This window comes from Wyeomyia smithii, chromosome 3 (genome assembly GCF_029784165.1).
Source record: "Wyeomyia smithii strain HCP4-BCI-WySm-NY-G18 chromosome 3, ASM2978416v1, whole genome shotgun sequence".
NCBI lineage: Eukaryota > Metazoa > Arthropoda > Insecta > Diptera > Culicidae > Wyeomyia > Wyeomyia smithii.
The window spans coordinates 218,475,055-218,491,848 of NC_073696.1; the positions used below are offsets into that span (position 1 = coordinate 218,475,055).

General features: G+C 36.7%; 1 protein-coding gene across 5 annotated transcripts in view; it reads right to left on the reverse strand.

Moving 5' to 3' along the window:
- The window catches only part of LOC129730668 (serine/threonine-protein kinase Pak), an 82,169-nt gene that overhangs the window by 28,734 nt on the left and 36,641 nt on the right, over nucleotides 1–16,794 (reverse strand). The window contains exon 1 of one of the 5 annotated variants that reach the window (XM_055690188.1): nucleotides 12,591–13,500. The exons of the other annotated variants lie outside the window; for them this stretch is intronic. The gene's annotated coding sequence lies outside the window, so the exon portion shown is untranslated. Of the gene's footprint in view, nucleotides 1–12,590; nucleotides 13,501–16,794 lie in introns of those variants that run through there. 5 annotated transcript variants of the gene reach the window in all.

A 16,794-nucleotide genomic window follows, 5' to 3' on the forward strand; every position in this document is an offset into this window, starting at 1 on the left:
GTTGAGAGAATTCGTTATCGATATTGTTTTTGGCACATTTTGTATGTGTAGGATAAGTACAACGATACACCGTGTCCTAGTGCTGAGTCGAGAAAATTTCCAGCTCGAAAAGATCCTCGACTCGATCGGGAATTGAACCCGATATCACAACCGTGTCGGAGAGCTAGCCGACCGACATCGCTAACCACAGAGCCGATTGATCACATAGTTCTTATAAAATTAGAGCGAGATTTAATTAATAGGTACCTATATCTAATGTCAACGGTCCATACAATTTTTTTAGAATTTATATGAACAGTTGTCCACGGAGGGCGAGGGGGGAGGTCAAAATCGTTAAAAATTTGTCCACGTGGTATGTGGATGGCCCCTAACTCTTGTTAATTATGTTGAAAATGGTAAAACATAAATTTTCTTGGAAGTGTATTCTGAACACTTACCGTTTTTTTTCAAAATGTTTATTGAAGTGTAAAATTATGACAAAATACTACAAGGTATACAGCCCTAGGGGTTGTATGAAATGGTGACGTAGGACTAAATGTATATATTATATGCTGCGATAAACTGTTCATAGGCAACACTACCGTTTATCCCTTTCCGACCGGGCCTATATCATTGCGTAGGTAGAAGGTGACTTAAACAAAACCTCATCTCTCACTTTTTGAACGTCCTATTAGTTGTTTTATTTTTCACACCGCTAGTGTCAACATCGCAGCTGCTACGAAAAATAAAAAACCGGAGCAAGCAAGTGTTTTTATATAGGACTTGCTTCGATTTAGGTTTTGTTATCAGTCATTTCTTACCTACACAATTGTGTGGGCTCGGTCGGAAAGGGTTATATTTGATGGTCGTTATTGTAAAACTAACGATGCATGAATAGATGAAAATTTTAATTTTTTTTTTAATTTAGTAGTAGTAGTAGTAGTGAAAATTCTCATAACTCTTATCTTCAAGCATCTATAGTTCTGAAAAGAACCGATTCCATAATCTTCAGTATGAAATTCGTGCTACAGAACGCTGATGATCGCACCACCACCGGTAGTATTGAATATTTTGTTGGCCGCGCATAAAATTTGCTCTTCGCTGTGCCCTCCAGTAGCTGTGCCAGCAAAATATCCTGCAGCGTACGATGATAACTGTTGCTGCCGTATGAAAAATAAAGGTAACATGCTCCGCACTGCCTGGAAGTTGACTCGTATGCAGCTCTCGTTTCTCAATGTCGCGTACCTCTATACTCTATACTATACTCCACTCGCTGTTGTGTGACAAACTAGACTGAAGCTGAATTTTCTACACGCAGTCTTTTGTATCGAGTTCAGAGTAGATTGTTGCCATTGCACAATGGTCCAGAAACCAAATTTAGGAGGAAATTTGGGTCTAGAGCTCTATAGCAATGTTTTAGAGAAAAACTTTCTTCTACAAAGTTGTTACATATGATAATGCGCTTATTGAAAATTATCAAAAATTAGGGTGACCAAAATTTTCGAAGCAATCAACTATCTAACTTTTTCATCTTTGAAGATAGAAGAAAAACTTGTTCTACAATGTTATTGCTCCAATAATTTTAAGTAACTTTGTAAAAAAAAATTTTTTTTTTCTATCTTTGAAAACAACCGATTTATATTGAAAAAACACATTTTGCGCTCTAACTTCTTTATTTCAAGTTTCACATTTAAACTGCCTTTGAACGACTTTTAAAACTTTTTAAAAGAAGCAATTTGCAATTCTGATATCGCCAATATCTCTATTCTACTTGAAGTTATTGATGTTTTTCATCAAAAAACATGCGTTTTTCATTTGTTCATTCATTTTTGGGCAAACATAAAAAATATCTCTTGATCTTATTTTGAAGGGCATACTTGATTCTATAAATGAAGGAACTTTTAGAGTTATGTTATTTTGTAAATTTGAGTAAATTCAATTTAAAAACAAGACGAAAATTTCAATAATTTTATACATTATGCATATAAATGCACACAGATTTATGTTTTGGTATTTTTTCTTATAACTAGACGTAATTACCTTCAATTTGACCCAAAAACATCGAAAATCGATCAACTTATGAATTTTTTTAAAATTAAATACATCGAACACAGTCATTTTTTATGGTCACCCTATTTCGAAGTTGGTCACGCAAAGTGCTTCAATTGTGCTCAAAATCGCAGGGATGCATCTATGTTGAAAATAATCAAACCCGTATTGTTTCGTTGGGTTGTTAAGGGGACCAGCTCCGAAATAGGGTGACCATAAAAAACGGCTATATTCGATGTATTTTATTTAAAAAAATTCATAACTTTTGAACCAGTTGATCGATTTTCGATCTTTTTGGGTCAAATTAAAGGTAATTACGTCTAGTTATAAGAAAAAATACCAAAACATAAATCTTGGTGCTTTTATATGCATAATGTATAAAATTATAGAAATTTTCGTCTTGTTTTTAAATTGAATTTACTCAAATTTAAAAAATAACATATCTCTAAAAGTTCCTCCATTTATAGAGTCAAGCATGCCCTTCAAAATGAGACCAAGAGATATTTTTTATGTTTGCCCCAAAATGCATGACATACAAATGAAAAACGCATGTTTTTTGATGAAAAACATCAATAACTTTGAGTAGAATAGAGATATTTACGATATCAGAATTGCAAATTGCTTCTCTTAAAAAGCTTTAAAAGTCGTTCAAAGGCAGTTTAAGGGTGAAACTTGAAATAAAGAAGTTAGAGCGCAAAATATGTTTTTTCAATAAAAATCGGTTGTTTTCAAGGATAGAAAAAAACTTTTTTTACAAAGTTACTTAAAATTATTGAAGCTATAACATTGTAGAACAATTTTTTCTTCTATCTCCAAAGATAAAAAAGTTAGATAGTTGATTGCTTCGAAAATTTTGGTCACCCTAATTTTTGATAATTTTTCAATAAGCGCATTATCATATGTAACAACTTTGTAGAAGAAAGTTTTTCTCTAAAACATTGCTATAGAGCTCTGGACCCAAATTTCCCCCTAAATTTGGTTTCTGGACCATTGTGCATTGCGGCGTGGCCACACAGCTTAGAGAAAAACAAACAAACCAAAACACTTTGTTGAGTCAAAATATGTAGGCAGTGGAATTTATTTCGTCCATGTTATTGTTATTTGTGCTTGGGAAGCAAGCCAATAACGAGGGAAATGTATGGGAATACTTGACCTTGGAACTTTTCACCTTTTTCCACTACTAAGCAGAAAAGCAACAATGTTGAACATTATATCAAAAAAAATGTTACACATTTTATCTATCCACCGACATATAAAAGACTAAGATGCATTAAGTCGTTCGCTTGCTTTAATCGTTTGAAATCTGACGCAACATTTGCCAGTTTCATTTTCAATTTCACAAAGTGTATTCTAGTAAAGAAAACAAAGACGTAGTCCTACGTCAAAAGATTCTACGAAATATTCCCACATATGTTACTTGTTCAATATATATTATTGACTTCTTTATGATAATATTTCATTAGAAAGACACAACTCAGGGATTGTCACATTAACTGATATGCATCTACGTTGGATCATATTTCTAGTCAGACCTCACTATTGCGATTAGGACACAAATAGTTGTTGTGCATAGCTTGATTAACCGTGTGCAATGTGTGTGCCGCCCCTCCATCCAATAGCGTCGTCTACGAATGCAAGAAGAGTGAATGCACCTATTTCCTTGTGGGATCTGGCTACAAAGTAAGACAACGTGCATCGTACTGCATACAGCATATTTTCCCTTTCGTTAATCTGAACCACGCGTTGTGTTCGGTTCTTTCCTTTGGGATCTGCATGAGCATAACTAGTTGAACGCCGGTCTTGCCGGTGGTCTAGTTGACAAAAAGTGCACCTATAATGAGCTGGGTTTGCCGCTAGCAGTAAATTGAATATTTACGGCAAATGCAAAAATGTAGATACATGTTTTTGTGCCCCGGGTCCGTATGCACTGAGTCAATTCTGGAGTTTGAACGGGACTGATCGAAATTACTTTAGCCCAGGTGTATACGAACCTTTTCGCGGGCAACCTTTACTTCATGATCAACGATCTGTTATTAGCTCAGTGCTATATTTTAGCACCTATCGCGTAACTATCGCAGGCTTCGCAATCACTATTTATCCCAATAACCCGCCTTTTCTCAAACAGATGGCAATTTTCATAATGTTTCTATAAATATTTTATAACCAGGTATGAAACCTAGCGCGGCGATACTTTACACCGTCGATTGTGAACGCTCTACTTCCTAGCCCGGTCGGTGTATCTGTAGTTACTCCTTCGCAATCCACGCTGTGGATAGACAGTCCTGCCTCGTTAGCCGAGGTGCCAAGGTGAGGCAAAATTTATTCAGCTTGAGTAACGACGGTTTGAATTGATGGCGATGGCATCTTTCGATTCAGTTTCCTAACTTTTGTAGGATACGTAACCTTCAACCTTTATTGGATTGGGAGGAGTTTAGTGGGTAGAATAAATCGATGCTGTTGACAAAAATATTTGTTTTTCTGGATTCATATCTGTGCTTACAAAATCTGATTTAAATTTTCTGAATGATACCCGATGCGATAATGGCTTTTTTAAATTTGTCGAGCATTACATAGTTCTCTACATACCTAGGAAGATAAAAATGACAAATTTCTTAACGAACATTGAGTAAGGTCAAATCGACTTTAAAACGTTGAACTGCATAAAACCAACGTTTTATGCATGCCGCTGATACTCGTTGAGATGAAAGCCTGCCGTTGAACAGCTGGCGATCAGGGCAACACTGAACAACGTCTAGATTTCATCAGGATGATGCTGCAATGTTTCGTCCGATCGTGGGCCGTGTTAAAAAGTGCAACCCGAAAGCAAAATACATACCATGATTTACTACATGGTACACACTGTTGGTTCGTTCGCTCCCATGGCAGACCTCAACTAGAGCGCGAATGAAATCAATCTGGACAGAAAATCATTAGTTAACGTATAATTTTTAGCGCTCGCTTTTACGTTGCCCTTCGAACCGGAGTGTGCCAAATAGGCCAAGGTCGCTCCATCATCATTATTTTCGGTTCAACACCGTACTGCTCCATTGCTGTTGATCGTCCCGTTGTGGTTTTTTGCGGTCTCAGAGGAACCTACCAAAGCTCTGCTTGCTTGAACGGCAGCGGGCGGGCCAGAAGACTCTACATTTTGTACGGGTATTGTGGTTTCTTTAAAGTAAAACCTTGCATTTTGATGGTATTTTACACAAACGCTGACATCAACCGGTTCAACTAAGATAGGACACAGTGCAAAGAGTAGCGAGTGGTTGATTTTGGCTGCTTTAGAAACCCAACCTATGGATTTTTGCTCCGAACCTAGCGTTTAATCTAACCTTCACTCAGCTGTCAATCAATATTTTTGCGCATACGAATTTAAATCTGCACCACATGTAAACACTGCATTTCGAACGCTAGGAATATAATTGTAGGCCGAAATTGTGTATGACATTGATCACAGGAGTATGCATTGTAGTTGCGAGCGGATACCATTAACTGTGTTGCATTTTCACAGGTGTTCATCCTCAATACGAAGAAAGCATTCGGCATATTTTTAATATAAATGGGAGCTAACGTATTTCTAGATAATAGGAATTACTGTAATATTAGTTCTGGTGCTCCAATGAAATGAAATGTAGAGAAAAACGTTTTTGAGTGAGTTATTTTCTTTTATTTGTTTGTGGCCGATTTAGAATTCGTACGTATATTTAATTGTATTTCTATCTTGTTTGAAACTAATTATTTTAGAGTAGTTATGTAACCTTCTTTATTTCCAATTATAGGGCGATTTTATATCTTTAATTTTTCAATGTTTATTCTCTCATGGTTAATTATTGGTTGTGAAAATTGGGTATTCGTTTTTTTACAACATTTATTTAGATTTAGGTTTATTTAGAAACTATGTCATACGTTTTTACCGATTAAGGGCCAATCTCGTGAAAGTCATATTAGGGAAATTTTTTTTCCGATCGGTTAAAAAGTTTTCCCTGGTATTCCCTGATCGAAATATGAATCATCAATTTTCAAGATTGCAATGAATCCGAATTTTGCTTGCATTTTATTCGTCGCACTTACGTTGAGCTGACAGATTGGTACCAGTGTACAAGATTGATCAATATTAAGAGGTCTTTTCTTTTTACTAAATATGCAGCATTCAGGTTGCTGTATTCGATGCCGTGCATCAGGTTCAAATATTTGAACGGCCGCTAGCCGAATACCTATGATGGCGGAGTCGGTGGTTATGGAGGCAAGAAATGAGCCTACGAAAATAAGGTTTAAGCCGGACATTTTGGACCCACCAAGAACAAAAAACTTTATTGTATTTTTGAGTAGTTTTGTAATAAATTAAAGCTAAGCAAAAATGACAAAAATGGCCAAAATAGGACACTTCCTCTAGCTTGTTACGGTAATGTTTGTCCGACAGAGATGTCGAGAAGCCTGGATGCAGAAAATCATGTTTGATTGGAGTGTTGTATGTACGACTCGATGCCTGGCAAATATCCATACAACAAGAGCAGCGCAATCTGGACAATCTAAATGTTGCAGCGGGCAGAATCGTGCCTAGTGCAAAACGAGTTCACTTTTTATCGCATTGCCCAAGCACCCGCTGAAGGACTCCAGCTGGCTGCGAACCTACCTGTTGTAGCATTGGCCGATATCGTATCGATACTTACGGTATCGATACCTTGAGGCCTAAATATCGTTATTTTTTATCGATGCAAGCGACTTTGATATCAAGCTGGATCGATACTTTCACCCCGATATTTTTTCGATACTGAAGAGAAACTATAAAATCGGGAAATATTGTTGATTGCTACAAATTGTCTTACGTGAAAGCCTTGTAGAGGTGCGCGGATATGATCCATCGCGTTAAAGTCTTCTACAAACAGTGCAGAAATTTGGTTTGTGCTCTTTTTGTAAAAGACACCAACAGGATTGAATATACCCGCTCATTTCTAAGGCGGTTTTTCATGCCTCTTGCGAGAAAAATGCTGCCGCATTTGGTAATACTGTCTGTGCAGAGCAAAATCGTAAGTGCCGAGTTTTTGCAAAAGGCAGGCAATAAAGAATAAGAACCCAGGGTTATCGTGCTGCCCTATATTTCAAATAAGGACACAGACGCGCGTATGCTATTGCATTGATTTGTGTGTGTGACATATAATTCTGTCATCACTGTCCCATTCTGGTACCATTAGTCTATTGACCGCAGGGATACAAAATATGCAGATTTTCTTCAAAACACAGATTTTTAGAGTCGGTGTGCAGATTTTTATTGATTCGCAGATAATTATATTATTTCCAGAGTCTCTGCAGATTTTTGTCAGAGTTTCTTAATATTTACGCAGACTTTCTCAACATCTGTGAAAATTTTTGCAGACTTTTGCCTGCGCGAACGTATTTTTCAAATCACAGACAAATTTTTCAGACTTTAAGCAAATTTTGTCTGTTTTTCAAATAGTTGCTTACATTTTTCAAAAACACCTGACATCTCTGGTTTTTCGTAATAATGATCAAGAAAATATGGTAATTTTCCATAGACCTGTTTCAAGTAGCAGGCAGAGTATCGATACAGCTGGTATCGATGCTCCTCCCTTGATATCGACCAGGCATCGATACCGGCAGGGAAAAATTATCGATACTTGAGTATCGATACTTCTACAATTTTTGGCCAATGCTAACCTGTTGAGTATTGGAAGTGTTCTGGTTTGCGAGATATCGTGTTCGACTTTACAGTGTTGCGTAATGTTCGGATGTGATAATACTAGCGATTATCAGTGCACAACAGGCATGTGTCCAATTGATCGATTTGTGGAATATATAGCGCTCGCTAGGTAAGTAAGAAACAAACGAATAGCCCGGCCAAAGGTTTAGAACTGCTTGAGATATATTGGAAGTAACCTGAGCTCAAACAGGTTAAAAATCTGTTAAACGGTTTAATTTAAATTTTAACTCTAAACAACGTTCTAAAAAGTGATGCGCATCATTCAATCATAGTTTATCCAAATATGTTCAAATTTGTTTTAGTATGTTTTTGTATATTCTTTCTTTCAGAAACAATTCTGCAACTATTTTTAGACAACTGAAGTTTCTACGCATGTTGTATATAAAATGGAAAATAATTTTTAATTTTCAAATCTTTTTCCAATTTATTTTTTGTTTATTTATTTGCTTTTGTTGTTTTCTATGAGCGATTTTAAATTTTTTCAAACTCATTGATTTTATTTGTCGAGTAAATATATTTATTTATGTTTAATGTCTTTAACAAATTGACTCCATCCAAATTGACATTTTTTTTATTTGTGACTTGTTTGTTCTTCTTGTTAGTTTTTTTTTGCATTTGCGGTATTATTATCTATTTTTTCATAGTTAGGGCCATGCTTGGTAGTCTCCTCAATATGTGCAGATTTATATGAGCAGATTTGAATATTCACCGTTTACTTGTCCAGCATGAGCGCTGCGTGGAGCAATTTTTTGCACTACTCTTTTCTTTCTGTTTGTGCTGTGGCTCTGTTTCTCGCTGAATAACTAACACACTTACTGCTTACACCACAGTGAGTGAAACAAGAGTGATTAAACACTGTAGAGAAAATATACAGAAGTGCGGTGTACACTGCTGAGATAAATTCGATAGAATTCGGAAAGCATACATGTATGATGAGCGGCTGGATTTTTTTTTCAGTTTCGAGATGCAAAGCAAACAACGCAAAAACACTCTCCTACCTATATTTTCCCTTGTTTGATGTTAAATTGAGAAACAGACAGTAAAAGCACTGCAGTGAGCTGTATTGTGTATTTATTGAGCGTATTGTCCTTTCGTGTGAGAAAGATTTATTTTCTCCTCATTATCATTTATTATCTCTCTGAGAAAATATTCCGGATTTCACAGCGGTGTTTTTTACGAGCTTCTCAGATACACATGATTCTTTGCTCTTTTCAAGCGAGCGCGTCGCTTTGCCCATCGGTGTGAGAACAGTTGTTTTCGCAGTGAGAAATAATCTCCTACAGGGTAGTGTTTCTCTGAGACAAAAAGACAAGTCTGGTTATGGCCTCCAATCTCGAATTTTTCGGCACATGCCATTTGCCGTTTTCTTTTTCAAAGTTCAGGGTGGCCAGTGGAATTTTAAATTCCCGCTTTTCCAGGTTAACTATTAATGTTTTTCCCGGTTTTGAAATAAAAAAAATAAGTTCAACAACGTTTATTTATTGATAAAATACATTTGTGAAATAATTTTAATATTTTATGACCTTATTTTAGAATTAGAAAAGACACAAAGGGCACACTTGAAACTTTTCGAAACCGATGAAGGCCACGGAACCTATTCAATGTAACGTGCAGAAAAATTTTGTGTCATTCCAGATATTTAGAAGTTAAATAGAAGAAGTTTCTAAGCTCCGGAAACGACAATTCTTTGAAATCAAATCAGGCCTTGAAAAATGTTATTAATTGTTTTCAAGCGTAATTGTTTAACAATGAAATATGAAAATTCAAAATTATTTCCACTAATTTGAAAATAAATTTTAAATATTCATTGTGGATTTTTTAGAGTTCAATTTGGAATCGTTCCTGGAATTTCTTTTTTTGATTTCTCGGCAAACTGGAATTCAGTATCCTCTAGTTAAATTTATATTTTTCCCATTGCTGAGTCCACTTGCCTTTCGCCAACCCCAAACTAAATTTCAGTTGATTTAACGTTAAAGTGTTTTCACTTCAAAATATTTACTTTTCCTGTTTTGTGGTAACTTGTTTAATGTCATTTCTCTCTGCATAAAGGAAACACTCTGGTCTTGGTAAATGGCTGGGTACGTGTCACTTGAGACCCCATTGTGGTCATTCACCTCTGTCCAGCAACTCCTATCCCAACCTCCACGAGGTGCCGACCGGGATACGAGTAACCTTAGCGGAGATCGGGTAACCAACCCCCGGTGGAAACTATGGTCGTATGCTGACTGGGAAGGGGGATCGTACGAGGCTGTATCCCCATGTTAGGGGCGGCGTAAAACAGCGTCTGACCCGGAGCGGGCTGCTGAATTACGAAACGCGGTGCCTCGCTAGCTATATCTTAGACGGCAGCCTCGTCTAGAGACTAGGTATCGCAGCCCACCGAAGGTAAAATACTATGAACAATCCAGATATAAATACGGAACGGAATGACAAAAAGGAAACATTCTAGTTAGTTATTTCTCGGAGTTTTTAAAATAATACAAAAACATTGTATTCCTCAAGATATAGTTTTTCGCCTTCCTTGGAATGATGGCCGTTTGTGGATGGCCGTTTGTGGAAATTTCAAATTAGTTTGAGAAAATTTTGCATTCCATAGCCTAATTGCCCATTTCCTGGTATTTAAATGCTTTTACAGTCGCCGTTTTATTAATTTTTTTCTAGTGATATTGTTAATCTCAGCCCGGCTCTTATATAATTTTATTGCTTACTTTGAAACAATTTTTACCTCTCCGGTCTCAATGAGAAACTTATTTTGTTTTTTTGATATCGCTTTCCGGATTTCAGAAGTAGTTGCATTTTGTTGTGGTTTTAAAAGGATTTCATAGGTTTGTATTTTTTTCAAAGTTTTATCTATTATAAAGTTTTTTAGCCTCAAAATTTTTAATGGATCTTTTCTTAGCTCAAGATGGATCTTAAAATTTATATTTTTATTTACAATAATATCTTTTTCTTTTTTTCGACAATTGCGGAACAAGCGCTAAGATGCTAATGACTCTAACGTCTCTCCCAGCCGAGATTTGAACATATGACGACTGGTTTGTTAATCCAGCATCTTACCTCGAGACCAACTGCCTGATTGGCGCATTGAACTAATACAAGATTTTTTAGATGCAGTTATTTTTTAGCAGAAGGTATTAGTTCTTCGACAGAGGGTTACTGGAACCCTGGAGAACAAATCCCAGTACGCTTCATACGAAGTGTAATACCGGACTGGACTAACGCTATGTCAGATTATAACGACCACTTCCAATAGTGATACGTTATCCTGATTTAGCAACATTGAAAAGGGGGAATATGTCACAAAATATCAAAAAATTGGTTGTAGTGACGAAAATACCCAACACAAAAAAAAGATGCAGTAAACAATGCAAAATGTTCAAATTTAACATAACAAATTTTCCGGATTTATATCAAAATTCCCTTTTTTTCTCGGTTCTCACGGTTCGCCCTGTAAGATATACTTATATATATTCGTCGAAATTGGTCCAATTTTAATAATAAATACATACATTTGTTTTTTTTTATCAACTTCCATAGTTTTAAAACGTTGTTGTGAATTTTATATGTTTTTATGCTATTTTGTTGCCAGTATTTCCATTATTTTTTCTTGTTTATATTTCGTAAATATTTAAATATTTCACGCAGTTTTTTATCATTTTCAATATATATTTTATCAATTTTTTATTGTTTTCAGCATGAATTTTATGTATAGTAACCTCGATTTTATCATGTTTTCATCAACGCTTTCTGTAGATTGATAACCTCTCTTGATTTTTTCACTGTACTTTTCCTCTAAAACTGAAGAATAAGTTTTATAGAGATTATTATTTTGGTTAAACTTCCGAATATTTATCTGCTTTTTTAATTTTTACATAGTCATAAACAAAATGAGGCCTTTTTCTTGAAATTGTGTCCTAATAGTGACCAATCTCACTATTCAGTCACTGTGACTCTTGTTAGGAAATATATGTCAAATGTTCATTTCAAAGAATATGTGAAAGAATATCTTTTCAATAATCGATATGTTATTAAAATTATCACAAGATTTTTAGTAATTATCCTTTTTCATCCACATTAGTTAAATTTAATAAGGTCACACATTCCCTCAAACTAACGTTCGATTAGTTATGGTCAATTAATGTTAATTGGAGAATTTAGATATGATCTATGATCATTATCAAGAAGAACGCATCTTTTTCACGAAAGTCATCAAAAATAATTGGTGATGAATACCTATAGTTTTTTGGTTCACCAAGATGGGGGCGATGATTGATAGATGCGGTAAAAGTATATAATATAAAGCATTACTGACCGTGTACAGAAAATATTCTTCGTACGAATATGAATCTTCTCTTAAAGGTCACCAACATTTCGTTTGTGCGGACTGGGTATTCGTTGTTTCAATTTTTGCGATCATTAAATTTTTAGTTATTTTCACCTGCTGTTTTCATATTTTCATTTATTCATCTCTTTGTTAAAAAAAAAATTATTCATTATTGCCTGCTTATTGTATTTCAGCTTTTGTATATTTTGTTATCACAGTGTTGTATGCTTCATATTCCTACACTAATTTGATTTTTGTTACAATTTTTTACACCAATTATGAACAGTACAAGCTTTTTTAAAGAAAATTTTAACTTTTATCATTTTTATACGCACGCGGGGAAAATTTAACACTTTTTACATAAAATGATTGAGTATAACAGCAGTAGAACACTTTGCGGATTACTCTCCAAATTCATTTCATCAACAATAAAACGACGCCATGCATATCATTCTGTTTGGTTCAATCGATATTATTCATTGCAGAGGTCACATCAATAATGTAATATTAATCCCTTACCTGGTAAAAGTCTCTCGTAAAACCTGTATTAATAATCCCATGTTTTACGACACGTGAACCCACTAGCAAGCCATCCCTAATAACCTTCTTTTCTTGTAGGTTTACGTTAAAATCTGCGCCGCAATCAATCTTGGTGGACGGAATTCACGATGGCGGAACCTTTCCGAGAAGTTGATGGTTGGTAATGAACGGTTGGACTAAAAGCGGTTGCGAGATGTTGCTTCCATTCAGGGTTTCATCAATACCTACTGCCCTGCGTTCGTTCGGTTCGTTCGGAGGAAATCGACACCAATAGCAAAAGCTCACAATTCACGTAACACGTCATACAGCATCATAGCTCACCCGGGCTTTACGATGCACTTATCTCGCTTCATCGCACGACGGTTTCCACGGTTATTGACACACTTGAGGGCTACTTCGATTTCTTCTCCACGTGATTCCGCACACCACCTGCTTGGGAACCAATCGTTGTTAAGTTACCCCTCGTAGGGCACCTCGTGATAGCTCACGGTTGAAATAAAAACGAACAAACAAACCGATTTTTCGTTGGCACGCACCCTGTGGTTTATTGGAAAATCGGACACCTCCGGTCCGCGACGCACCGCAATCGAAACTAACCGTGACACGACCGAGAGTGTTTATGGCTTGGCCTCTCGGGCGTGATTTCCACCGCCAACCAACATAACTTAAGAAATAAAAAAGACTGCGAGTAAACTTACAACAAACGGAGCCTCGCGTTGAAGAGACGGTGGGTGACCCAAACCGTTCGATTGAGCATGAGACGCACTACCACCCGTCGCCACCGCCACCGTTAGCCAGTCGCAGATTTCATTGAACTTTGGGCGGTTGCGCTCCCTAAGCTTGAACGTTTTCGAGAGGAAGTGAAGAGTATAAGTAAGAGAGCGAGAGTGCTATAAAATACGGCGTTTAGGGATTCATTCACTTTGCTTTGGTAGCACGGCTCAGCTAGGCGGGTTGGTATTAATCCAGCGAGAATTGAAGGTAGATACGACGAGACATCTGCATCAGCGGTGCTTTGGGATTAGGTTGAGCTTACTATGCTGGGAAGCCGGTTGGAGCTCTATTCGCTTATGAATGAAAACACTACCGACGGAAAGGTGCGGAACATGTGCAATTTATAGGGCTTATCTCTCTGAAAAATGGAACGTATCTTTCGAAACTTTAATGTAGATGTAACTTACCGTTAACAAAAATTATTGAAAAATTATTTCTTGGACAAGGCTTTCGCTGGGTTCATTTTTTATTAATCGAACAATACTTTTCATCACGAATGTACTTATTTCAACACTTTTTCGCCACCACTAGCAGTTTTTTATTGCAAGAGGAAAATATCTCTATGCCGTTGGTGGTGTCGATCGGTAATTCGGTTCGCCCCGTTCCGGGCGGGCGACTTGGCGTGCAAACAACATAACTAATCTTTGTCCCGTGTATGATACTCGTGAAGCATACCACCCTGGGAGTATGATAGCTGGGAATGAAAACCCCCCTGGAGAACCAACAGGACAAGCACAGGCACAGGCACCGCAGATTGGGTAAGGTTATGGTTAAAGTGCCATGACATCCAGCTAAGAGCTGGTTCTGGTGTTAGGAAGCAATTCCAGTTTGCGCCCGCCGTCTCAGTGCAGTGGGCATAGCGAAGGCCATAAATCATAGGATCGGCTGCTGGACGTGCAGCAGGCACCACGACTGTCAACTTGCCTTTTTTCCTGTTGGGAGGCTGGCTGCGACAAAAAGAGAAATTATGTATACTTCGAACTTTTCCGCTGTCGGGGTGATAGACTTGGCAGAAAAAAGTGCCAAGGCAGCCCGCCCGAACGTGCTTTCGCGAGACTCCAGCCAAGTGTGATCTATGGCCCGCTCCAGCCCGAATACTGCGGGAAGACTACCACGGTAAGCAGTCTTACGGAACGTGAGGTGGAATATTACGTGTGCATTAGAAGCGTAGTCAAGTCCTCAGCTGACCGACACGATAAGCTTCACTTAACCCGGATAATGGGTAGGCCGTACGGTCAGGAGGGGCAACGTTTTATCTTTAAAGTGCTATATAACAAAGATGTATAAATTGGGTGAAAAACATGAAATCTATCCGAAGCCCGATCGGTGGGTCAGAGTTGCCTTTCAACTTAATTCATTGAATTGGACAATGAGTGTGTATTGCACGTTTCTCAGTCACAGTCATTCCACAATGATGGGTTTTACGAAAATGCATCTATCCGAACGCCCGAAACTGAACCATTTTCATTAGCTGGGGTATTTTTTCTTAACTCAGTTTTAACCTTATTTACACGATTAAAATGATTCAAATTTTGCAAATGTCACATTGTAGAGTGACTGTATTTCAACTTTCAGGGCTCAAAAGGAAATGAAAGCAGTGCTGAGTTTATGTCAAAAATACTAATTAAAACTAAAAATTCAATGAAAACTAAATATTATTTTTTGATTGATTATTGAAATAAAATTTAAAAGAATTATAATAAAACGCGAATTTCAAACTTTGAGCCCTACGTAAAGTTTTTGGCAGTGATAGGTTTGTTTAATGAGCGCTACTTAGCGTTAAAATACTACGGTAGTCCAAACCCATATATTTTCCATTGCCCCAGTCAATCATTTGAAAGCAATCGTTAAACCGCTTGTTCTGTTATACTCCCAGCGCTGTTTGTAAACTAAAGTTTAACACGGGAACACTTTCGCTGTTTGTATACAAATCTTAACAAAAACAAAGTGAAATCAACAGCGGGATACTTTTCCTTTGCCGCATTCTCGATCTGTAGGTAGTAACTGGAATAGCAGCACTTCGAATCGGATTCCAATTTGTTTATTTTGATTGAATGTTACTTTGTGTACATGTTCATTTACGAAGGGCCAAACGCCAACAACCTGTTGCACGAGAGGTTATAATAGCTTCCGTTCCATAAATACATCGATAATAATCAAAACACACCATGGGTGAATGGTACAATTGTACAGTTTGTTGAGATTACAATGATTATTAATCTAATACTCATATCAAAATTTTCATGCAATCCTATCTACTGGATTATAAAACACATAAAAAGATGTACATAAATCAGGAAGAACTATAAATAATGTTTCGCCGAATCTAGTCGAGTGAAAAAGAGAAAAATGAAAAAACGTAAGAAATAACAAGCAGTAACAGCAAAAACTCTAAAAAGAACTAAGCAAAGTGTAGTTGAAGAGAATTCTGAATGTAAGTACTATACTATTTGATTACTGTTGTAATGTCACTGGAAGAAAGAGGAAAAGAAGCACATACCAGAGTTGTTTGTAAGGTAGTTGCTTTTAGGATACAGCGAATGGAAACAACCACAGATAAACGAAACAAAGCGCCAAATATACTTACTTTTAAAGGCAGCTTGTAAGTAAAACAAGAGAAAAAGAACTTAAAATAGAAACTTTTTCTTTTTCCTTACGGAAGTATGCTTTTTTCAGCTTCTCTCTTTCAACGCCAATGATGCAATTATACGTTCCGCGTTGGTTTCTAATTGTGCACCCAGCGGCAGGGGCTGGACGGAAATTTGTTGATACTATAGAGATAAGTTTCATCAACGAATAAAGTCGGCGGCAGTCTTGAAGGAATTAACGGAAGTCGAGAGTGCGCTAGGGATACTCAAAATGTTGTTGATGGTTTGGGAGTTGAAAATCAAGATGATGGCACAAAAAAAACACAAAAGATGCAGATGCGAATTATTTCAGATATGATACAAAGTGGAAGAGTATTTACGAAGTTTTACTCAGTTCTGGATATAGTTATTTAGAATAAGAATCAAAGAGTGAAAAATATTCCGTACCTATCAGGAAATATTTTTGAGGTCTCAAGTTGATAATTTCGTTTATCTGATTCGTTATGTGATTCCTTTCTAGTCCAGGCTTTAAAAAGATCTGGTCTACTATTTTCTTCAGTCGAAGAAAAAATACCTCAAACTCCTGAATTTTGATCAATATAGACAATTTCAATTACAGGAACGAAAAGTTTTATGACCTAGCTGTCTCACATCACAGAAAAATCACTGAATAAACATCAATCGAAAAAAAATCAACCAAAATTGTAACAATTTTGTGCTGAAAAAAACCGCTATGCTAACTGCCTCAAATATACTCGGCGGGAGTCAAACAGGCTTCCTCATTTGGGAACTTTAATTGATTATTGTAAAAATTTGCTAAA